The sequence below is a fragment of the Rhinoraja longicauda genome, chromosome 37 (genome assembly GCF_053455715.1).
Source record: "Rhinoraja longicauda isolate Sanriku21f chromosome 37, sRhiLon1.1, whole genome shotgun sequence".
In the NCBI taxonomy this organism is placed as follows: domain Eukaryota; kingdom Metazoa; phylum Chordata; class Chondrichthyes; order Rajiformes; family Arhynchobatidae; genus Rhinoraja; species Rhinoraja longicauda.
Genome location: NC_135989.1, coordinates 7,305,236 through 7,329,758, shown reverse-complemented (window position 1 = coordinate 7,329,758; position 24,523 = coordinate 7,305,236). Strand labels below are relative to the sequence as shown.

General features: G+C 49.3%; 1 protein-coding gene across 1 annotated transcript in view; it reads right to left on the bottom strand.

Moving 5' to 3' along the window:
- kank2 (KN motif and ankyrin repeat domains 2) overlaps nucleotides 1-21,239 on the bottom strand; it is a 63,532-nt gene extending 42,293 nt beyond the window's left edge. Inside the window, exons 1-2 of the mRNA XM_078429229.1 lie at nucleotides 21,032-21,239; nucleotides 10,401-10,504 (exon numbers count right to left, since the gene is read on the bottom strand). The gene's annotated coding sequence lies outside the window, so the exon portion shown is untranslated. The remainder of the gene's footprint in view (nucleotides 1-10,400; nucleotides 10,505-21,031) is intronic.
- Nucleotides 21,240-24,523: the final 3,284 nt, after the last annotated feature.

Genomic DNA, 24,523 nt, shown 5'->3' with positions numbered 1-24,523 from the left:
AAGATTAGACACTGTAAGAGGCAGAAAGCAGATGCTGGAATCTTGACCAAAAAGGAACTCAGACATTCAGGTCTGAAGAATGTCCCATTCTGAACCGCCTCCATTCCCTCCACAGACACTGTAAGAGGATCATTAACACTCTAATAGGATTACATGCTGCACCAAATCTCAACGATGATCATTGAAGGTTCTTTCTGAGAGGCCCCAGTGTGAGGATTTCTCATTGTCAGGGGCAGCGACAGAGTTGCCGCCATTACAGCGCCAGAGACCCGGGTTCGATCCTGACTGCGGGCGCTGTCTGTACGGAGTTTGTACGTTCTCCCCGTGACCACGTGGGTTTTCTCCGGGCGCTCCGGTTACCTCCCACATTCCAAAGACGTGCAGGTTTTTAGGTTAGTTGCCTTTGGAAAGTTGTAAATTTGTCCCTAGGTGCGTGCAGATTAGTGAACGTGTGATCGCTGGTCGGCGCGGACTCGTTGGGCCGAAGGTCCTGTTTCCGAGCTGTACCTCTACAGTCTAACATCTAAAGTTTAGTCTGATGTTGCTTTGCAGAGAAAACGTTCTATGGGTTTTAATTACCCATTCTCTGCGTTCGGGAAGTGCTTTTCCAAGACCTTGTGTTTGAGTTCACGGTTTCGACAGATTGTGTTTCGAGGCCGTGGAAGAATTGCAGACTCCCCTTAGAAGGGGGTGTGAAAGGCGTACATTCCTGACGTGCTGTTGTTAGGCAGTGAAACATGGGCTACGTGTAGCTGCCAAGCATCGAGGCTCAACTTCTTCGATGCCTGTGATGTGTTCTTGACATCTCACGGAACGAGTACAAAAAAATTTCCGATCCAACTGGCCTCACAGAAACAGCCATACCAAACATTGCAGCATTTATTAAGGAAAGAAGACACAAAGTGCTGGAGTACCTCAGCGGGTCAGGCAGCATCTCTGGAGGACATGGATAGGCAGTGTTTCAGGTCGGGACCCTTCTTGAGACCGAAACGTCACCTATCCATGTTCTCCAGAGATGCAGCCTGACCCGCTGAGGTACTCCAGCACTTTATGTCTTTGTTAGTATCCCAGACCTCGCCTGGGAGATGGATACTTGTCCACCTCACTTGAAGCAAGTGGACTCCTCTGGATGATGAACATGTAGAGAGAGGTGTTAGCTGAACATTGGAGTGTTATAATGCCAACCAAACCTATTTAACCAAGGCATAGCCTGGTTTGGTTTGGTTTATTGTCACGTGTACCGAGGTACAGTGAAAATTGGATGGTGTTTATAAACAGCAGACATAGTCAAGGATGGCAAGAGTAATACTGCAGGGAAACAGGCCTACCTTTCTCATGCCAACCAAGATGCCCCATCTACACTAGTCCCACCTGCCCATGTTTGCCCCATATTCCTCTGTAAGGCAGCAACTCTACCGCTGCGCCACCGTGCCTCTCTGATCTGGCTCAGTGGGAGCTGAACGTAGTTGCAGGTAAAAGGACGGTACTCTGGCAAGCCACGTGTCTACAGTCAGTCCCCCTTCCTGCATTTGAAGCCAGGTTTGCTGCAGAGTGAATGTGAATAGTCTACATCCATGGGGCCTGTGGACTTTAACATCGTGAAGCCCCGTGGTCTCTGGTAAGAAGAGGCCGACTTGGAAGCTCCAAGCCGCGGGGAGTTTCAACCGCCCCGACGCGGGAGTTTCGATCACCCCGACGCGAGGGCTTCGGTGACTGCGAATGGTTCAACAGCCCCGATCGCGGGTGAACAAAGAGGAAGATGATTTGAACTTTATTACCTTCCATCACAGTGAGGAATGTGGATTCCGCAGTGGGGTGGATGTTAATGTTAAATTTTATTGTATGCGGCTGTGTGTCTTGTTGTTTTTTACCAAAGATACTAGAGGAGCAAGATAGACCACTCGACCCTAAAAACCATAGTACGTCACGGCGCCATTTTAGTAGGCAGAAACTTGCAAAACATTTAAAAAAGAAAAACAACAAAAATCTGCGAATTGATAGATGAGATAAATTCTGCATTTTAATGGTATCATCCCCCAAAACACTGATTACACTGCGAGAGGCAGAGCGAACGGCGGGTTTTGCTTACTAAAATGGCGGACATTACGCTCCTTTGCGTACTACACTTCAGTATAGGCGATTTCAACAGAGTGGTTCATCTTGCTCCTCTAGTATCTTTGGTGCAGGGGAGGTTTACCAGAACGCTGCCTGGATTCGTGGGTATTAGCGGTAAGGGGAGGTTGAACAAACTTGGATCGTTGTCTCTGGAGCGTCGGTGGCCCATCTTGCTCCTCTAGTATCTTTGCTTTTTACTTAGTATGGCTGTATGGTAACTCAAATTTCACTGGACCTTAATTGGTACATGTGATAATAAATTGATCTTGAAATCTTGAAATCTGGAGTTAGTTTGACGTTTTCCCACAAATGCAATCAGAGGAGCAGCCGGGAGATCGGACAGGAAAGGCGTGGTCCGCTGCTCAAGGAGTTATTTCCTGAATCAGATCCCCCGGGACCCTCTCACCCCAGCACGTTCACAAGAGGAGCAACTTTCCAAGTTGTTATTTTTAAAACTCATTCCTGCGCCTTCCTGTGCAAATTCTGGCAACAAGTACGGTTCACTGGCGTGACTGTATCAAATCCGATGTTTCAACTGATCACTTGCGCCTCCCATTCCCACCGTCCCGCCCCGTTCAGCATTTTTATTCCCCCATCTGAAATATTTTTAGAACAAGTTAGCACCATCGAAGAGGCAGTCAAAACACTCTGTAATGCCCCGGTCTTTATCACTCTCCAGAGTTTGTTACATTTTGGGGAGATTTCACGATGACCCAGCGGTGGACAATAGACAATAGACATTAGACAATAGGTGCAGGAGTAGGCCCTTCGAGCCAGCACCACCATTCAATGTGATCATGGCTGACCATTCTCAATCAGTACCCCGTTCCTGCCTTCTGGCCTTACAGCGCCAGAGACCTGGGTTTGATCCTGATCACCCAGGGAGTTGTGAATCTGTGGAATTCTCTGCCACAGAAGGCAGCGGAGGCCAATTCACTCGATGTTTTCAAGAGAGAGTCAGGTTCAGCTCTTAGGGAGAAAGCAGGAACGGGGTCTGAAGAAGGGTCTCGACCCGAAACGTCACCCATTCCTTCTCTCCCGAGATGCTGCCTGACCTGCTGAGTTACTCCAGCACTTTGTGAATAAATCGATTTGTACCAGCATCTGCAGTTATTTTCTTATAGGCAGGAACGGGGTACTGATTTTAGATAGGGAAAAAAAACCTGCAGATGCTGGTTTAAATCGAAGATAGACACAAAATGTGTGTCTACCTTTTGTGAAGAAATGGGTGACGTTTCGGGTCGAGACCCTTCTTCAGATCCTTCTTCAGGTCTGAAGAAGGGTCTCGACCCGAAACGTCACCCATTCCTTCTCTCCCGAGATGCTGCCTGACCCGCTGAGTTGCTCCAGCATTTTGTGTCTCCCTACTGATTTTAGGTATTTATTCACAAAATGCTGGAGTAACTCAGCAGGTCAGGCAGCATCTCGGGAGAGAAGGAATGGGTGACGTTTCTGCTGAGTTGCTCCAGCATTTTGTGAATAAATACCTTCGATTTGTACCAGCATCTGCAGTTATTGTCTTATACTACTGATTTTAGGTGATCAGCCATTATTGAATGGCAGTGCTGGCTCGAAGGGCCGAATGGCCTACTCCTGCACCCCTGCTTTCTATGTTCTGTAACTCTGGCGTGTGGTGAGGGAGCCAGCTGGCAGCGGCCGGTGGATCTGCTTCGCCCGAGCTCACCGTATATGGAACTCATTTTCAGAGAAAACAAACAGAACATTTTTCCTGAGCTGGCGGGGTGGATGTTGCTCCTCACAGCATCACTGCACAGGAGGCCCCAGGCTGAGTTCTCCCCTCTGCATGCAGGGACCACAGGAATGGTCGGAACTGGCTCAGGAACATCCCCGGACACCAACGCCCTCCACCAACTAATCTCCCCCTCACCCACTCCACCTCCTCCCCCATCTCCAGCCCCCCCCCCCACACCCTGAAACAGGGCGGCACGGTAGGGTTGCTGCCTTACAGCGAATGCAGCGCCGGAGACCCGGGTTCGATCCTGACTATGTGGGTTTTCTCCGAGATCTTCGGTTTCCTCCCACACTCCAAAGACATACAGGTTTGTAGGTTAATTGGCTGGGCAAATGTAAAAATTGTCCCTAGTGGGTGTAGGATAGTGTTAATGTGCGGGGATCGCTGGGCGGCGCGGACCCGGTGGGCCGAAGGGCCTGTTTCCGCGCTGTATCTCTAAATCTAAATCTAAAAACCTGCATTAATCCAGCTAATGGCCCAATTCAGTAAGTCATGGAGTCAAACAACATGGAAACAGGCCCTGCAGCACAACTTTCCCACACCGTCCAACATGTCATGTCTACACTAGTCCATCTACGCTCCTGGTAGGGTCAACCACGGCGGTAAGGTCGAGGTGGAGGACCCTGACAAAGAGCAATCCAACCAAGACCTCAACGGTGGAACAGGCGGAGGATGATGGCTGACTTTAGTGGAGCGTCACAACGGCTGGGAAGGCGGATGGATGAAGGCTGCAGCAGAAAAGGGTTCCCAGTCGTCTTGGACTCCACGCCACTGGATCCTGACCCAGATCTGTCAAGGACCGTGTGGCGGCTGTCTGTGCACCAGTCTCCCCACGTTAAACAAAGTCACGCACAGGGGGTTCTCAGCCTCAAGCACCTCCTCTGGCAGCTCGTTCCACACACCCACCAGCCTCTGTGTAAAAATGTTACCTCTCGGGTTCCTAGCAAACGGACATGTTTTTGATGGATTGAAAGATACAGCAGGACAGGCTCTTCTGCCTTTCGAGTCCACACCGTACACACCAGTCCTATGTCATCCCACTTTCTGATCCACTCCCTTCACACTCTGGTCCTACTAGTTCCACTGTTCGCATCCTTGTATCCCTCTCGTTAGCACATCTTCCCCAGCCAACAATGGGCCATTGTGGGCTCCAGCCTTCCCGGAGTCATCTGTTGCCGGCCCTGTTTTGTTCTGGCCTTATCTCTCTTTCACTCTGAAGAAGGGTCCCGACCCGAAACGACACCTATTCCTTCTCTCCGGAGATGCTGCCTGACCCGCTGAGTTACTCCAGCATTCTGTGTCTATCTTCGATATCAACCAGCATCTGCAGTTGCTTCCTATACATACAGTATTACCTTACTACCTGATCAGATTGTGCATGGACCAAGTGCAGGCAGGTGGGACTAGTGTAGATGGGGCATGTTGGTCAGTGTGGGCAAGTTGAGCCGAAAGTTCCGTTTGCACACTACATGACAATAAACCATAAACTTGCCACGCCATGATCATGACTTACTGTGGTTCAATCCTGTCGCTAATTTCTTTTATATCTGTACTATAAATGACAGTTACCTTTGACAATAGACAATAGGTGCAGGAGGAGGCCATTCAGCCCTTCGAGCCAGCACCACCATTCAATGTGATCATGGCTGATCATTCTCAATCAGTACCCCGTTCCTGCCTTCTCCACATACCCCCTGACTCCGCTATCCTTAAGAGCTCTATCTAGCTCTCTCTTGAATGCATTCAGAGAATTGGCCTCCACTGCCTTCTGAGGCAGAGAAATCCACAGATTCACAACTCTCTGACTGAAAAAGTTTTTCCTCATCTCCGTTCTAAATGGTCTACCCCTTACTCTTAAACTGTGGCCCCTGGTTCTGGACTCCCCCAACATTGGGAACATGTTTCCTGCCTCTAACGTGTCCAACCCCTTAATAATCTTATATGTTTGAATATTCATTCTCCAGCTTTGGCACTTTGCAGCCTGCTTTCTCTAATGGCAAATGGATTTGACCTGTTCTCTCTTAGTTTGGTGTGGCACGGTGGCGCAGCGGTAGAGTTGCTGCCCTATAGCACTAGAGACCTGGGTTCAATCCGGGCTAGGCTTGTATACGCTGGAATTTAGAAGGATGAGAGGGGATCTTATTGAAACATATAAGATTATTAAGGGGTTGGACACGTTAGAGGCAGGAAACATGTTCCCAATGTTGGGGGAGTCCAGAACAAGGGGCCACAGTTTAAGAATAAGGGGTAGGCCATTTAGAACGGAGATGAGGAAAAACTTTTTCACTCAGAGAGTTGTAAATCTGTGGAATTCTCTGCCTCAGAAGGCAGTGGAGGCCAATTCTCTGAATGCATTCAAGAGAGAGCTAGATAGAGCTCTTAAGGATAGCGGAGTCAGGGGTATGGGGAGAAGGCAGGAACGGGGTACTGATTGTGAATGATCAGCCATGATCACATTGAATGGCGGTGCTGGCTCGAAGGGCCGAATGGCCTCCTCCTGCACCTATTGTCTATTGTCCATAATCCCGACTACGGGTGCTGTCTGTACAGGGTTTGGATGTTCTCCCCGTGCCTGCATGGGTTTTCTCCGGGTGCTCCAGTTTCCTCTCACACTCCAAAGACGAGCAGTTTAATTGGCTTTGGTAATTTTGGTAATTGTGAAATTATCCCTGGACAATTGGTGCTAGTGTACGAGGTGATCGTTGGTCGGTGCCTAATGGCCTGGTTCTGCACTATATCTCTAAACTAAACCAAACTAAAGTTGCTAAGTTATCACCAAACTGTATTGTGTCATGGCTGGTGTCATGCGGTCGTTTATAGACTGGACTTCATGAATCATAAACCTTGTGATAAATGTTTTTAAAAAACCAAGACGTTATCTCACTGACAACACTTTGTCAGAAAATGTTTCCTGTTGAGTGACTTGATATTGGTTTATATAAGAAAATAACTGCAGATGCTGGTACAAATCGAAGGTATTTATTTCCAAAAATGCTGGAGTAACTCAGCAGGTCAGGCATCATCTCAGGAGAGAAGGAATGGGTGACGTTTCGGGTCGAGACCCTTCTTCAGACTGATGTCAGGGGGGCGGGACAAAGGAAGGATATAGGTGGAGACAGGAAGATGGAGGGAGAACTGGGAAGGGGGAGGGGAAGAGAGGGACAGAGGAACTATCTAAAGTTGGAGAAGTCAATGTTCATACCGCTGGGCTGCAAACTGCACAAGCGAAATATGAGGTGCTGTTCCTCCAATTTCCAGTGGGCCTCACTATGGCACTGGAGGAGGCCCATGACAGAAAGGTCAGACTGGGAATGGGAGGGGGAGTTGAAGTGCTCGGCCACCGGGAGATCAAATTGGTTAACGCGGACCGAGCGCAGGTGTCGAGTGAAGCGATGGCCGAGCCTGCGTTTGGTTTCTTCAACTTTAGATTGTTCCTCTGTCCCTCCCTTCCCCTCCCCCTTCCCAGATCACCCTCTATCTTCCTGTCTCCACCTATATCCTTCCTTTGTCCCGCCCCCCTGACATCATACCCTTTACATAGGATAGTGTAAAAGAGAAAATTAAAAAAGGAAGTTGCAATGAAAGAAATTGCAAGGGTCGCAGTGAGGTAGATTGGAAGATCAGAAATTCATCCCCAGTACATGAGAAGTTCATTCAGGAGTCTGATAACGTGGGGCGCGGGGCGGTGATGTCACCTTGTCCTGTATTTGGGAGTGAGATAGTTGGCAACCGCTAGGATGTATCAACCTCTCTCCCACACTGATGTAACCAACTTGGGATGTCCAGAATAACACACCGATTAAAAGGAATCCTTTATAATAAGTGAGTTCCTTAAGAGTTTGGAAATTGAACTCTGACCCAGACAGAAACATTCCCAGTCAAAGGTTAGGAATGCGAGCACTTGGTCAGCAAGATACATTGTTCATCCATAGCAAAAACAAATAAAAGACAGAAAATTATACTTAAAACCTCAAAGTGAGGCAATATTTTCAGTGACTTAATCACAGAGGGTCACGGTACATTCATCATCAGTGAGTCAAAGTATTGAGTATGGAAGTTTAGTTTAGTTTAGAGATACAGGCCCTTCGGCCCACCGAGTCTGCGTCGACCAGCGATCCCCGCACGCTAACAACATCCTACACCCACTAGGGACAATTTACGCACACACCAAGCCAATTAACCGACAAACCCGTACTTCTTTGGAGTGTGGGAGGAAACTGAAGATCTCGGAGAAAACCTACGCAGGTCACGGGGAGAACGTACAAACTCCGTACAGACGGCGCCCGTGGTCGGGATCGAACCCGGCTCTCCAGCGCTGCAAGCACTATAAGGCAGCAACTCTACCGCTGCGCCATCTTGGGCCCTTGGAAGGCCTTCATCGGTCAGAGTGTTGAGTATAGAGGTTAGGAGGTCATCTTGCAGCTATATAAGACGTTGGTGAGACCACCTTTAGAGTATTATGTTCAATTTTGGTCACCATGTTATAGGGAAGATGTTGTCAAGCTGGAAAGGGTGCGGAGAAGATTTACGAGGATGTTGCCAGGACTCGAGGGCCTGTGCTAAAGGGAGAGGTTGAGCAGGCTAGGACTCTATTCCTTGAAGCGCAGGAGGATGAGGAGTGATCTTATAGAAGTGTATAAAATCATGAGAGGAATTGATCAGATAAACGCACAGAGTCTTTAGACCAGAGTAGGAGAATCAACAACTAGCGGACATAGGATTAAGGTGAGGGAGAAAATAGAAACTTGAGGGGTAAAGTTTTTACACAAAGGGTTGTAGGTGCATGGAACGAGTAGTTGAGGCAGGGACTATCGCAACGTTTAAGAAACTATTGGACAGGCACATGGATAGGACAGGTTAGACTGGTATGGGCTGAACACAGGCAGGTGGGACTAGTGTAGCTGGGACATGTTGGTCGGTGTGGGAAAGTTGGGCCAAAGGGGCCTGTTTCCACACTGTATGACTCTGTGACTCGATGTGCTGCCTGACACCATGTTTTGGGCCAGTGATTTATTTGTTGCGGGGACTCTAAACCTGTGGTTGTTGCGTCTATTAGATCCACAATGGTCCCCTCAGAAGGTCACGGCCGAAGTCGACACCTACTCATACTCTCCAGGGATGCTGCCCAATCTGCTAAGTTACTTCAGCATTTTGCGCCCTTTTCTGTAAACCAGCATCTGCAGTTCCTTGTTCCTCCATTACAGATGATGGCTCTCTCCGTTAACCTCTCCCTAAACCTTCTGTGCTTGACGGAGAATGGTCCAAACCTTCTCAGCCTCCTCATAAACCATGTCCTCCTCACTCCTGTATATCTCCTCTGTATCCTCCCTTCCTGAACTTCCACTAATTAACTTCTACCGGGTGGGCGGTCACGGTGGCGCAGCGGTAGAGTTGCTGCCTCACAGCGCTGGAGACCCGGGTTCCATCCCGACTACGGGTGTTGTCTGCGCGGAGTTTGTACCTTCTCCCCATGACCCACGTGGGTTTTCTCCGAGATCTTCGGTTTCCTCCCACACTCCAGGTTTGTAGGTTAATTGGCTTGGTAAATGTAAAAATTGTCCCTAGTGGGTGTAGGATAGTGTTAATGTGCGGGGATCGCTGGTCGGCGTGGACCCGGGTGACATATGAAATGTCCCGAGATCCATTAGGCACGGCATTTTGGGTAAACAGCGCAACTTAAGCCTTAAGTGCGACACGGTGGCGCAGCGGTAGAGTTACTGCCTTACAGCGCCAGAGACCCGGGTTCGATCCTGACTGCGGGTACTGTCCGTGTGGAGTTGCACGTTCTCCCCGTGACCGCGTGGACTTCCTCTGGCTGCTCCGATGTCCTCCCTTATCCCAAAGACGTGCGGGTATAAAGGTTGTGTGGGAAGGAATTGCAGACACTGGTTTCAACCAAAGATCGACTCAACATGCTGGAGTAACTCAGCGGGACAGGCAGTATCTGGAGAGAAGGAATGTGTGACGTTTCGGTTGAGACCCTTCTTCATATAGGTTAATTGGCCTCTGTAAATTGTCTCTAGTGTGTAGGGTTGAGCTAGTGTATGGGTGATCGCTGGTCGACATGGACTCAGTGGGGTGAAGGCCCAGTTTCCACGCTGTATCTCCAAATGAAACTAAACTCAGGTGGAGACAAAGTGCTGGAGTAACTCAGCGGGTCAGGCAGCATCTCTGGAGAACATGGAACATGGGACCCTTCTTGAGAACTCTTGATTGCAGAATTCTTGACCCAAAGGTGTCGTGTTGGAAATATTGGCCAAGTAATGACCGCTTCTTCAAGTAGCCCTTGCTTTCCCTCTCTCTCCATCCCCTCCCCCTTCCCAGTTCTCCCACCAGTCTTACTACATTTTATCTCTGTCCCGCCCACTCCCCTGACATCAGTCTGAAGATGGGTCTCGACCCGAAATGTCACCCAATTCCTTCTCTCCAGAGATGCTGCCTGCCCCGCTGAGTTACTCCAGCAGTTTGAGTCTATCTCCGATGTAAACCTGCAGCTGCAGTTCCTCCCTACACATGATTGATGGCTTCTTACCGTACGTCAGTCTGGAGTCCAGGGGAACATGGGTGAGATGAAGGTGATCACAGTGGTGGTTCTACGGGAACCCACGGTGGAGATACCTCAACACCTCCACACACCTGAAGGAGGAGACAAAGGATCGCACATTTATATAGTGCCTTCTGCATTCTCAAAACATTGTACTGGCACAAAGGCAGCATCTTCTATTGCGCTTGCCACATAGCAAGATCCCACAAGCATGGGACATTGTACACACGCTCCCCGATTTACGGAATAGACGACTTATGCAAACCCAAACGTACGTGGACAATTCTGCACTTGGTCCCGAGTGCAATCAAGGCAGCTTGTAACTTCCACAGCACTTTTGGGTGTCACAGTGGAGCAGCGGTAGAGTTGCTGCCTTACAGCACCAGAGACCCGGGTTCCATCCTGACTACAGGTGCTGTCTGTGCGGAGTTTGTACGTTCTCCCCGGGACCGCGCGCGTTTTCTCCGAGATCTTCGATTTCCTCTCACACTCCAAAGACACACAGGTTTGTAGGTTAACTGGCTTGGTATAGATGTAAATTGTGCCTAGTGTGTGTGGGACAGTGTTGGTGTGCAAGGATCACTGGTCGGTAGGGACTCGGTGGGCCGAGGGCCCTGTTTCCACGCTGTATCTCTGAACTAAACTAAACTGTAAATCGCTCAAGTTTACACCGGAAACAAGCCGGCAATGGCGGTGGTGTTTACCCAGAAGGCCGCATGCCCTGGACACAGCCAGACGCCGCAGAGACGGTTAATGCTCCCAGTGCATTATTTCGGGCAGGGGACCGGGATGGGGATTGCGACTTACATAAAATGTGACTTACGTTAAAGCTCACAGAACGTAAACCTGGTGAGTCAGGGAATGCCTGTACAGGGCAGCACAGGAACAGGCCATTTGTCCCACACTATCCATGCAGAACCTGGTGCCAAGGCCAACTCTCCTCTGCCTGCATATGATCCATATCCCTCCATATCCATGTCCCTATCTAAAAGACACTTAAACACCACCAATGTATCTGCCTCCACCACCACCCCTGGCAACGCGTTCCAGGCCCCCACCACCCTCATAGAGTCATACGGCCCAACTTGCCACACCAACCATCATACCCCATCTACACTAGTCCCACCTGCCTGCGTTTGGCCCATATCCCTCTAAACCTGTCCTATCCAAGTTCCCCTCTAAATGTTCAGTTTAGTTTAGTTTAGAGATACAGCGCGGAAACAGGCCCTTCGGCCCACCGAGTCCGCGCCGCCCAGCGATCCCCGCACATTAACACTATCCCACACCCACTAGGGACAATTTACACATACACCAAGCCAATTGACCTACAAACCTGCACGTCTTTGGAGTGTGGGAGGAAACCGAAGATCTCGGAGAAAACCCCACGCAGCTCACGGGGAGAACGTACAAACTCCTTACAGACAGCATCCGTGGTCGGGATCGAACCCGGGTCTCCGGCGCTGTAAGGCAGCGGCTCTACCCCTGCGCCACCGTGCTGCCCAAAAAGTTTCTTAAACATTAAAAAAAACCTGCCCCCCACGTCTTCTTTAAACTTTGCCCCTCTCACCTTAAAGTTGTGCTGCTTAGTCTTTGACATGTCTACCCTGTTGGCAAACATTCTGACTGTCTACCGTGTCTAAACAAAAACAGGAATAATGTCTCTTGGGGGAATTGTTTCTGCGATGCTGACTGACTGGACATTGTGGACAATTCCACTGATCATCCCTGACCAGCATTCTTCACCTGAGGGGGGCAGGGACTCAAGCACGTTTCTGGAAGTTCTTGAAGTTATGCGCTGTAGAAAGCATTTTATCGGGATGCATCACAGCCTGGTTTTGGAACAGCTCCATCCAAGACCGCAAGAACTTGCAGAGAATTGTGGACCATCACACAAACCAACCTCCCTTCCATTGACTACATCTACACCCCACGCTGCCTCGGCAAGGCCAGCAGCATAATCAAGGACCAGCCTCACTCTGGCCACTCCCTCTTCTCCCCTCTCCCATCAGGCATAGAAGTTTGAAAACACACACCTCCAGATTCAGGAGCAGTTTCTTCCCAGCTGTTATCAGGGGACTGAACCATCTTACTAACAACTAGAGAGCAGCCGTGAGGTTCCATCTACCTCATTGGAGACCCTCGGACTATCTTTCATCGGACTTCACTGGACTTTATCTTGCACTAAACGTTATTCACATTATTCCCTTTATCATGTACACTGTGGACGGCTCGATTGTAATCATGTATTGTCTTTCCGCTGACTGGATATCACGCAACAAAAGCTTTTCACTGTACCTCGGTACACGTGACAATAGACTAAACTCAATGACTTTGTTTGCCTGTTCTGAAAGACCACACAGCTGCTAGGTCTGACCGTGTGAATCTGGAATCTTCTGATCCGAAGTTGGCAGATGGAGTTTAATCTGAGAAAGCGGGAGGTGCTGCAGTTTGGGAGGTCTTGTGTGATTTTTGTATAACTTATGTTATAGTGTGTTTGCCTGCTTCTATGTGCCTGTGATGCTGCTGCCAAGAGGATTGTACCTGCACCATTCGGCCCTTCGAGCCAGCACCACCATTCAATGTGTTCATGGCTGATCATTCTCAATCAGTACCCCGTTCCTGCCTTCTCCCCATACCCCCTGACTCCGCTATCCTTAAGAGCTCTATCTAGCTCTCTCTTGAATCGACAATATCTCGTCTGACCTAACGGGGACTCAAGTGACTGCAGATGTTTCGATCAATCAATCTGTTGGAGGACCTCGGCGGGTCGAGCAGCATTTAAAAAAAAAAGTTTTTAGATTTTTCCAGCCTTTCGGCCCACCGGGACCGCACCGACCAGCGATCCCCGCACACTGACACTATCTCACACCCACTAGGAACAATTTTTACATTTACCAAGCCGATTAACCCACAAACCTGCACGTCTTTGGAGTGTGGGAGAAAACCGAAGATCTCGGAGAAAACCCACGCAGAGAACGTACAAACTCCATACAGACAGCACCCGTAGTCGGGATGGAACCCGGGTCTCCGGCGCTGTAAGGCAGCAACTCTGCCGCTGTGCCACCGTGACCGCCCGTGAGCGCTTTGGTTTGCGTACAACCCGGGAAAATCACACGGCAGACCTCACCCAGGCAGGACAAATGTTGCCACGTTTTGGCGCCGACAAAGGTACAAAGGTTCACCGAATAGGCCCATCTACTGCCTGCCACTGCACCCCAATCTGAAGTGTTAACAACTCCAAAACCTCCTGCAGATGCTGCTCGGACTGTTGATTTCCTCTGGCAGATTGGCTGCTGCTGCACTCTGCGGAGACACATTGGCGCAGTGGGTAGAGGACGGTGCCTCACAGCGCCAGAGACCCAGGTTCAATCCTGACGTCGCACGCTGTCTGTGTGGAATTTGACGAACTGTACAATGCAAGGGCCAGGAAGCGAGCGGGCAAGATCATCTCTGACCCCTCTCACCCTGGCCACAAATTCTTTGAAGCACTTCCCTCTGGAAGGCGACTCCGGACTGTCAAAGCAGCCACAGCCAGACATAAAAACTGCTTTTTTCCCCACGAGTGATAGTTCTACTCAAGAACAAAAGTCTGTAGTCTCTTGTTTGCCCTGGTTTATTTTCACCCACGTGTTTAGACCGCAATGTTGTACCCTTATTGTTTTGATGTGTTTATGCTTTATTCCTAATTGTTAACTGTATGTTTGTGTTGTCATTTGTGAGTGGAGCACCAAGGTACATTCCTTGTATACGCACATACTTGGCCAATAAACTTATTCGTTCATTCGTTCTCCCTGTGACCGCGTGGCTTTTCTCCGGGCGCTCCGGTTTCCTCCCACATCCCAAAGACGTGCGGGTTTGTAGGTTAATCGGCCCCTCTGTAAATTGCCCCCAGTGTGTCGGGAGCGGATGAGAAAGTGGGATAACATAGAACTCGTGTGAACGGGTGATTGATGGTCAGCGTGGACTCGGTGGGCTGAAGGGCCTGTTTCCGTGCTGAATCTCTACTCTAAACGCCAGCTGAAATGTCGAACCAAGTCGAATCGTAATATCGAAAAGCTTTGACAATAGACAATAGGTGCAGAAGGAGACCATTCGGCCCTTCGAGCCAGCACCGCCATTCAATGTGATCATGGCTGATCATCCACAATCAGTACCCCGTTCCTGCCCTCTCCCCGTACCCCCTGATGTTTGCTCTGAAGAACAGCAGGTTGATTATCAGAACAACAAATTGCTCACGGCATCTAGGCCAACATTCATCTCTCAAACAAACCGTCCATAAAGAGAGGAAACATCTCCCCCCCCCTTCCCCCTCTCCCCTCCCCTCCTTCAACCCTCTCCCCCCCCTTCTCCCCCTCTCCCCCCCCCCTTCTCCCCCTCTCCCCCCCGCCCCCAGATCCTCTCACCATTCTGCCTCGCTATGTCTCATCAAAGAAATGCCAGGCATTCTTGATGCAGAAATGTCGAGACTTCACACTGGTTAGAGGAACCCCTCAGCCCCACACCACGGTCGCTTCAAGCACTATGCAGCTACTGTGCGACCGCCTCGCTGCGGAACGATGTTTAAATGCGGCCTTTCGCCTCAAAGAATAGGGGCATTATTACAAGCAGATGTCAAATGTAAATGAAGTTGCTAGCTGTTGACCCGTGCACAGGACAGCCCCAGTCGTTCTGTTATGGAGTTTGTTGCACGCACGCCTTTCTCCAGCAGCCAGTAAATAAGAGTGCGGAAACTCCGGGTACTGACCTCCCCACCGTCGAAGGGATCTACAGGAGACGCTGCCTCAAAAAGGCAGCCCAGCATCATCAAACACCCACTCCACCCTGGCCACGCTCTCATTCTCGCTGCTATCAGGAAGAAGGTACAGAAGCCTGAAAACCGTGACCTCCAGGTTCAAGAACAGCTTCTTCCCAGCAACCATCAGGCTCTTGAACACTGCACAACAACTAAACCTCAGCAACTATGAGCTTCTCTGGGCTTTATTTTGATGGCACCATTATGTTCTGCCGAGCTAAGAGCATTAATTTATTGTGTGTTATTGATTATTGCATATTTATTCGTATTAGTTGTTGGTTTTAGAGATACAGCGTGGAAACAGGCCCTTCGGCCCACCGAGTGATGGTTTTAGAGATACTGCGCGGAAACAGGCCCTTCGGCCCACCGAGTCTGCATTGACCAGTGATCCCTGCACACTAACTATCCTACACACACTGGGGACAATTTTACCAACCCAATTAACCTACAAACCTGTACATCTTTGGAGTGTGGGAAGAAACCGGAGCACCCGGAGAAAACCCACGCACGTCACGGGGAGAACGTACAAACTCCGTGCAGGCAGCACCCGTAGTCATGATCGAATCCGGGTCTCTGGTGCTGCAAGGCAGCAACTCTACCGCTGCACTGCCTGTTTTGCATTAATGGGACTATAAAGCTTCAGCAAGTGCGAATTTCATTGTTCTCTTACTGATACATAAAGGATAGGAGCAGAATTAGGCCATTTGGCCCATCAAGTCTACTCCGCCATTCAATCATGGCTGATCTATCTCTCCCTCCTAACCCCATTCTCCTGCCTTCTCCCCATAACCCCCGACACTTGTACTAATCAAGAATCTATCTATCTCTGCCTTAAAAATATCCATTGACTTGGCCTCCACAGCCGACTGTAGCAAATAATTCTACGGATTCACAACCCTCTGACTGAAGAAATATGACAATTAAACACCCTTGATTCCCTTGATGTTCTCTGGAAACACACTGTGTGAACCGGATAAAAATCACCGTGGATAGACACCAAATGCTGAAGTAACTCAGCGGGTCAGGCAGCATCTCTGGAGAGAAGGAATGGGTGACGTTTCGTGTTTTCCTTCCGGTCCCAACTACCTGTCTCCAAATGGACTGTGACTCTGCATTACTACCAGTCTAGTTGGCCCATTCCTTCTCTCCAGAGATGCTGCCTGACCCGCTGAGTTACTCCAGCATTTTGTGTCCATCTTCGATGTAAACCAGCATCGGCAGTTCCTCCCTGCACATCAGTGTAGTTTAGTCTATTGTCACCTGTACCTGTGTGTTGGAATTGCTGTACCAGGCCAAGTTGTAAACAGTCAGGATACTCTCTGCAGCAGTAAATCCGTAGAGGAATATCTAATGTTTTTCCCTTATCATGTATCTGTACACTGTAAATGGTTCGACTGTAATCATGTCTCGTCTTTCCGCTGACTGGTTAGCACGCAACAAAAGCTTTTCACTGTACCTCGGTTCACGTGACAATAACCTAAACTAAACTAAAGAGTCTGAAGAAGAGTCTCGACACGAAACGTCGCCCATTCCTTCTCTCCAGAGATGCTGCCTGACCCGCTGAGTTACTCCGGCATTTTGTGTCTACCTTCGATTTAAACCAGCACCTCCAGTTTGTTTCTCCTACAAACTAAACTACAGTGCAGTAAAGTAAGAAAATAACTGCAGATGCCGGTACAAATCGAAGGTGTTTATTCACAAAATGCTGGAGCAACTCAGCAGGTCAGGCAACATCTCAGGAGAGAAGGAATGGGTCTGAAGAAGGGTCTCGACCCATTCCTTCTCTCCTGAGATGCTGCCTGATCTGCTGAGATACTCCAGCATTTTGTGAATAAATACAGGGCAGTAGGACTCTATTAACATAAACCTGAAGACCAAATTCTTTCTTATTTGATCCTTTCTGTTAAAGCAAGAGTCATGTCGGGATCCTGCAATGTTTGTAGTGTGAGTCGAGCAGGGATGGAATGGGAAGTCACTCACAGCAGGCTCCAGTGCTGGATATCCTGCCGACAGGCACACAGGCAACAAAAAGACCATTATAGCAGCAGAGGCCAACAGCTGGAAGAAATAAACCCAGTGAGCAGCTGGACAGGCATGGGTCATGCTGGAGAATGGAGAGGAGTGGTCTGTGTGGCTGGTCACCGGGATGGGGGTGTGGGAAGGGGAGAGGGGGGAGGAAGAGAGGGGGAAGAGGAAAGGAAGGGGAGGAGAGGAAGGGGGGGAGAGGGGGCGAGGAGGCGGGTAAGGGGAGGAGGCAGTGGGACTGGGTTTGGGGCGTGTTTACTGGGCAGTGTTTTAGTTTTACAGTTTTAGATATACAGCGCGGAAACAGGCCCTTCGGCCCATCGAGCCTGCACCGACCAGCGATCCCCGCACATTGACACTACCCGACACACACTAGGGAGAGTTTTACATTTACACCAAGGCAACTAACCTAAATACCTGTAGGTCTTTGGAGTGTGGGAGGAAACCGAAGATCTCGGAGAAAACCCACGCAGGTCACGGGGAGAACGTACAAACTCCGTACAGACAGCAACCATAGTCGGGATTGAACCCGGGTCTCCGGCGCTGTGAGGCAACAACTCTACCGCTGTACCAATGAGATGATAGGGGGCTGTTTAATGGTCAGTGGGATGGGGTGGGGGTGGGGGGGGGGGGGAGGAACAGGAGGGGGGGGGGAGGAACAGGAGGGGGAAGAGTTTAGTGGTGAATGAGTAAACCAGCATCTGCAGTTCCTTGCGCCTCCTTTCAGAGACGGTGATTGTGCTTGTTTTCCCGAGAATGAAGGAGGACCTGATAGAGATGACAACATTAAGGGGCGGACAGACAGGGAAGAATATTTTTCCCGTGATGGGGTGTGCAAGGCCTGAAGGTGAGAGGTTGGAGGTTCAGAGGGAATAGAGCATGGGACAGTACAGCAAAGGAACAGGCCCTTCGGCCCACAATTCTGTGCTGAACATGATGCCAAGGCAAATACTCTTACTATTCAGGATGTGCAGCGTAGGTTTACTAGGTTAATTCTCGGAATGGCGGGACTGTCATATGTTGAAAGACTGGAGTGACTAGGCTTGTATACACTGGAATTTAGAAGGATGAGAGGGGATCTTATCGAAATGTATAAGATTATTAAGGGGTTGGACATGTTAGAGGCAGGAAACATGTTCCCAATGTTGGGGGAGTCCAGAACCAGGGGCCACAGTTTAAGAATAAGGGGTAGGCCATTTAGAACTGAGATGAGGAAAAACTTTTTCAGTCAGAGAGTTGTGAATCTGTGGAATTCTCTGCCTCAGAAGGCAGTGGAGGCCAATTCTCTGAATGCATTCAAGAGAGAGCTAGACAGAGCTCTTAAGGATAGCAGAGTCAGGGGGTATGGGGAGAAGGCAGGAACGGGGTACTGATTGAGAATGATCAGCCATGATCACATTGAATGGCAGTGCTGGCTCGAAGGGCCGAATGGCCTCCTCCTGCACCTATTGTCTATTGTCTAATCTCTTCTGCCTGCATGTGATCCATATCCCTCCATTTCCTGCATATCCATGTGCCTGTCTAAAAGCCTGCAGGTGTCACACTAGATTCTGCACTCTTAGTATTTTCCACTTTGCACTTGTATATGGCTTGACTGTACTTTTGTACAGCATAATGTTTTCAAGAGAGAGTTAGATGCAGCTCTCAGGGCTAACGGAATCGAGGGATATGGGGAGAAAGCAGGAATGGGGTACTGATTCTGGATGATCAACCATGATCATATTGAATCTTCAGATTAAACCAGCATCTGCAGTTCTTTCCTGCACATCCATAATACGGAGGTCTATTAAAATGAGGGTTGACTGTGGGGATGACGAGTTGGCTCACAGACCAAGTGTGATCTCAGTGGATGGCAGAACAGGTTCGAGAGGCTAAATAGTCCAGGTTTGTTCCCATGGTTACACAACAATGTGCTCAGGTCGAAAATCAACACATCGGCAGCGAAAGATCTGGAAAATGGAAGCGTTTGACTCCACATCCCTGCAGAGCTGATCTTTCATCAGCCCGTTCAGTGTGATAGACCCGCACACCACACGTACACTTCACTGTGGAGCGAGGGCACTGAATCAGGTGTGAGCAATGCTCAAAGGTTTGGAGCCAAGCTTGGAGAGCCGACAACATCCGACACAAATGGTGGTCGCATTCAGAGAATGCAAAGCTCAGCCTCGTGTGGCAATTGTCTAGGCTGTGGTGGTAATCGATTCACAGCACAGGAATCCCTGGGTCACACACGCACACACACACACCCACCGCACGTGCACATGCACGCACATGCACGCACACACGCACACGGACACACATATGCCAACAGCACATGCCCAAACACACATAAACAAATGCACAAATACACACACACACACACATCACACTACCAAAACAGACACACACACACACACTACCAAAACAGACATATACACACACACACACACACACACACACATATACACACACACACACACACACACACACACACGCACACAATACACACAGACACAGACACACACTTGGCCTGAGAGCAAAGCCAGACTCAGAGGTGGAGCAGCACCAGCAATAGCCAGATTATCGTCACCAATATAAACTCTAAGACTCCTTCCTTAACAAAGAATGGCCGAAGAACAGTTGGCAATGGGACAGGTCAAGAAGGTGAAGGGTACTTGTTAGAAGAAGAGTTTTTGATTGAAAGATACAACACGGAAACTGGCCCTTCGGCCCACCGAGTCCGTGCCGGCCATCGATCACCCATTCACACTAGTTCTGTGTTATCCCACTTTCTCATCCATTCTCCACACACTGGGGGGCAATTTACAGAGGGGCCAATTAACCTACAAACCCTCACATCTTTGGGATGTGGGAGGAAACCGGAGCGCCCGGAGGAAACCCACGCGGTCGCGGGGAGAACATCATTATTGATGTGGAGAGGTTGAGAGTGGAAGAGGTTACGGAGGTGTGAAGGGTGTAAATATAAGAAATGGAGAGCGCGGAGATGTTCAGAGCATCACACAAGCCATGTCGCCAGTGCTTGGGAAGGGCAGGGTGGGAAGCTGACCTACTAAAGCCTGAAGAAGGATCTCGACCCTAAAGGTCACCCATTCCTTCTCTCCAGAGATGCTGCCTGTCCCGCTGAGTTACTCCAGCATTTTGTGTCTATAGAAACAGAAACATAGAAAATAGGTGCAGGAAGAGGCCATTTGGCCCTTCAAGCCATTTGGCCCTTCAAGCCAAAGCCGTTCATTGTGATCATGGCTGATCGTCCACAATCAGTAACCCGTGCCTGCCTTCTCCCTACATCCCTTGATTCCACTAGCCCCTCGAGCTCTATCTAACTCTCGTTTAAATTCATCCAGTGAATTGAACTCCACTGCCTTCCATGGCAGGGAATTCCACAAATTCACAACTCTCTGGGTGAAAAACGTTTTTTCTCACCTCAGTTCTAAATGGCCTCCCCTTTATTCTTAGACTGTGTGGCCCCTGGTTCTGGACTCCCCCAACACTGGGAACATTTTTCCTGCATCTAGCTTGTCCAATCCTTTTATAATTTTGTACGTTTCTATAAGATCCTCTCTCATCTCAGTTCCAGTGAATACAAGCCCAGTCTTTCCAATTTTTCCTCATATGACAGTCCCGCCATCCCGGGGAGTAACCTGGTGAACCTGCACTGCACTGCCTCAATAGCAAGGACGTCCTTCCTCAAATTCGGAGACCAGATGTACCAAAGCCAGTGTTGATACCCTCTGTGACCAGCGACGTGTCTCAGCAGCAGGGGATCGACCAAGTCCCAGCTCCATATTCTTTCTGTTCTTACCTGGAACTTTCACCTTCACTGGTGGGGCATCGAGTCAGAGCGGGGCTTTGGGCTGGGGATGCCGGTGTTACCACGCTGCGGTCCTTGCCAGGGGAGCAGAGAAGGCACCCTTACAGGGCTGAAAGGTAGCAGCAGGATCGCAGCCAGCAGGGAGGTGTTGGCAGTTCTGCCGGCAGGGAGCAGGGATCAGAGCAGGGGATGAAGGAATGCGTGTGGAAAGTCTCTCTCTCTCTCTCTCTCGCTCTCTCTCGCTCTCTCTCGCTCTCTCCTGCTGGGTAGATTTAAATTCCCTGGCAACAATATCAGTGTGAAATGCCAGACTCAGTAACCCTTCCACCGACTGGGGCAAGCCCTTTTATGCTCAAACCTTCTCACAAATAAAGTACCACGATACCAAGCACGTCACCTCCGACGATCGCTGTTTAATAAATAATAATAATTTTTAAATGTATTAGCCAAGTGTGTATACATACACCGATCAGCCAAAACATCATGACCACTGACAGGCGAAGTGAATAACATTGGTTGTCTTGTTACAATGGCACCTGTCAAAGGGTGGGATATATTCGGCAGCAAGTGAACAGTCAGTTCTTGAAGTTGACCTGTTGGATGCAGGAGAAATGGGCAGGAGTAAAGACCTGAGCGACTTTGACAAGGGCCAAATTGTTATGGCTAGACGACTGGGTCAGAGCATCTCTGAAACGGCAAGGCTTGTGGGGTGCTCCCGGTCAGCAGTGGTGAGTACCGACCGACAGTGTGGGGTGTATCAGTGTTACAGTGTGGGGTGTATCAGTGTTACAGTGTGGGGTGTATCAGTGTTACAGTGTGGGGTGTATCAGTGTTACAGTGTGGGGTGTCAGTGTTACAGTGTGGGGTGTATCAGTGTTACAGTGTGGGGTGTGTCAGTGTTACAGTGTGGGGTGTATCAGTGTTACAGTGTGGGGTGTATCAGTGTTACAGTGTGGGGTGTATCAGTGTTACAGTGTGGGGTGTATCAGTGTTACAGTGTGGGGTGTATCAGTGTTACAGTGTGGGGTGTATCAGTGTTACAGTGTGGGGTGTATCAGTGTTACAGTGTGGTGTGTGTCAGTGTAACAGTGTGGGGTGTATCAATGTACATTGTGTGGATGTGTGGTATTATTTAGGAGATGGCTGGGAAAGTAAAGGTGAGAACAATACGAGTTCTGGTAACATTAGTGTAAAAATAGGTGCTTGGTGGTCAGTATGGACTCGATAGGCCGAAGGGCCAGTTTCTGTGCTCTATCATTCTTTGACTCTGTGACTTTGACTCAAAGTGGGGATTCACTTTCTAGCTCTGGAGACCCAGCCTGCCCTGTGATTATTAATTATTTCGTTCATTTCAGACACAGAAATGCAACTGTAAACTCGTACGCCTCATTGTGTGGTTCTGAACAATCTCTGAATCTTACAATCAAGACGGCAAGTTTCACAGGAGGCAGACCACCCATTTAGCAACTCTTTTGCTCGCTGGCAGATGAAAAGGATTCAAGCACTGACAGTTCTGGGCCGTGCAGTGCACAGGAACTGTTCGCAGTCTGAGACAGACAAGATGAATGCCAGACTCAATTAGGCTGGAAGTCTGAGATGGCTTGTGCTCTTCCAGTGATTAATTCCCTGTTCTGCACATCCCCAGACCCAAGAACCACTTAGTCATTAACCATACCATGTGACAGACATTATCACATGTGGAAAACCGCAATGTGGAACTCATTCAAGGGCATTCTGAAACTCCAACACTGTAACACTGACACACCCCACACTGTAACACTGATACACCCCACACTGTAACACTGACACCCCACACTGTAACACTGACACACCCCACACTGTAACACTGATACACCCCACACTGTAACACTGATACACCCCACACTGTAACACTGATACACCCCACACTGTAACACTGATACATCCCACACTGTAACACTGACACACCCCACACTGTAACACTGATACACCCCACACTGTAACACTGATACATCCCACACTGTAACACTGACACACCCCACACTGTAACACTGATACACCCCACACTGTAACACTGACACACCCCACACTGTAACACTGACACACCCCACACTGTAACACTGACACACCCCACACTGTAACACTGATACACCAACTGTGATTTACCATGGACTTTATTTTGTTTATAGTCATTGAGTCCCACAGCACAGAAACAGGCCTTACGACCCAACTTGTCCACTAAGGAGCCCCATCTGCACTAGTCCCAACCATGTTTGGCCCATATCCTTCTAAACATTTCCTATCCACGTACCTGTCCAAATAAGTTTTAAATGTTGTGATAGTACCTGCCGCAACTTCCTCCTCTGGCAGCTCGATTTATACATCCGCCACCCTCTCTATGTAAAAGTCACCCCTTATGTTCCTGTTGAAGATGCTTTTACAGAGACACTGACTCAGGAGGAGCTGCCCACAGGCCAGCACTGGGGCAACAGATCGAGGTTCTGCCACCTGCAAAACCCACTGCCCCTCCTCGCAGTCTGGAATCTAACCGCAGTCTTAGACTCTGGTCTGGAATCTAACCGGCATTGCTAACCAGGGCATCACTCAGGCAAGTTCCAGACGCTTTTTCCCCCTTCAGAACACACTTTTGGATTAACTCTTTCAGAGATGGCAACGACCCTCAGATCCATGGTAACATACGAGCCTAGGGTGGTGTCTGTGTGCAGTTTGCTCGTTCTCCCTGTGACAGAGTGGGTTTCTCCCAGCCGCTCCGGTTTCCTCCCACACCCCAAAGACGTGCGGGTTTGTAGGTTAATTGGACTATTTATCATTGCCTCTCGTGTGTTGGGAGTGGATGACAACGTGGGATAACTCAGAACTATGGTCGGCCTGGACTCGGTGGGTCAATAAACAATAGGTGCAGGAGGAGGCCATTCAGCCCTTCGGGCCAGCACCGCCATTCAATGTGATCATGGCTGATCATTCTCAATCAGTACCCCGTTCCTGCCTTCTCCCCATATCTCCGCTATCCTTAAGAGCTCTATCTAGCTCTCTCTTGAATGCAGTCAGAGAATTGGCCTCCACTGCCTTCTGAGGCAGAGAATTCCACAGATTCACAACTCTCTGACTGAAAAAGTTTTTCCTCATCTCCGTTCTAAATGGCCTACCCTCTTTCTTAAACTGTGGCCCCTTGTTCTGGACACCCCCAACATTGGGAACATGTTTCCTGGCTCTAACGTGTCCAACCCCTTAATAATCTTATACGTTTCGATAAGATCCCCTCTCATCCTTCTAAATTCCAGTGTATACAAGCCTAGTCGCTCCAGTCTTTCAACATATGACAGTCCCGCCATTCCGGGAATTAACCTAGTAAACCTACGCTGCACGCCCTCAATAGCAAGAATATCCTCAAATTTGGAGACCAAAACTGCACACAGTACTCCAGGTGCGGTCTCACTAGGGCCCTGTACAACTGCACACAGTACTCCAGGTGCGGTCTCACTA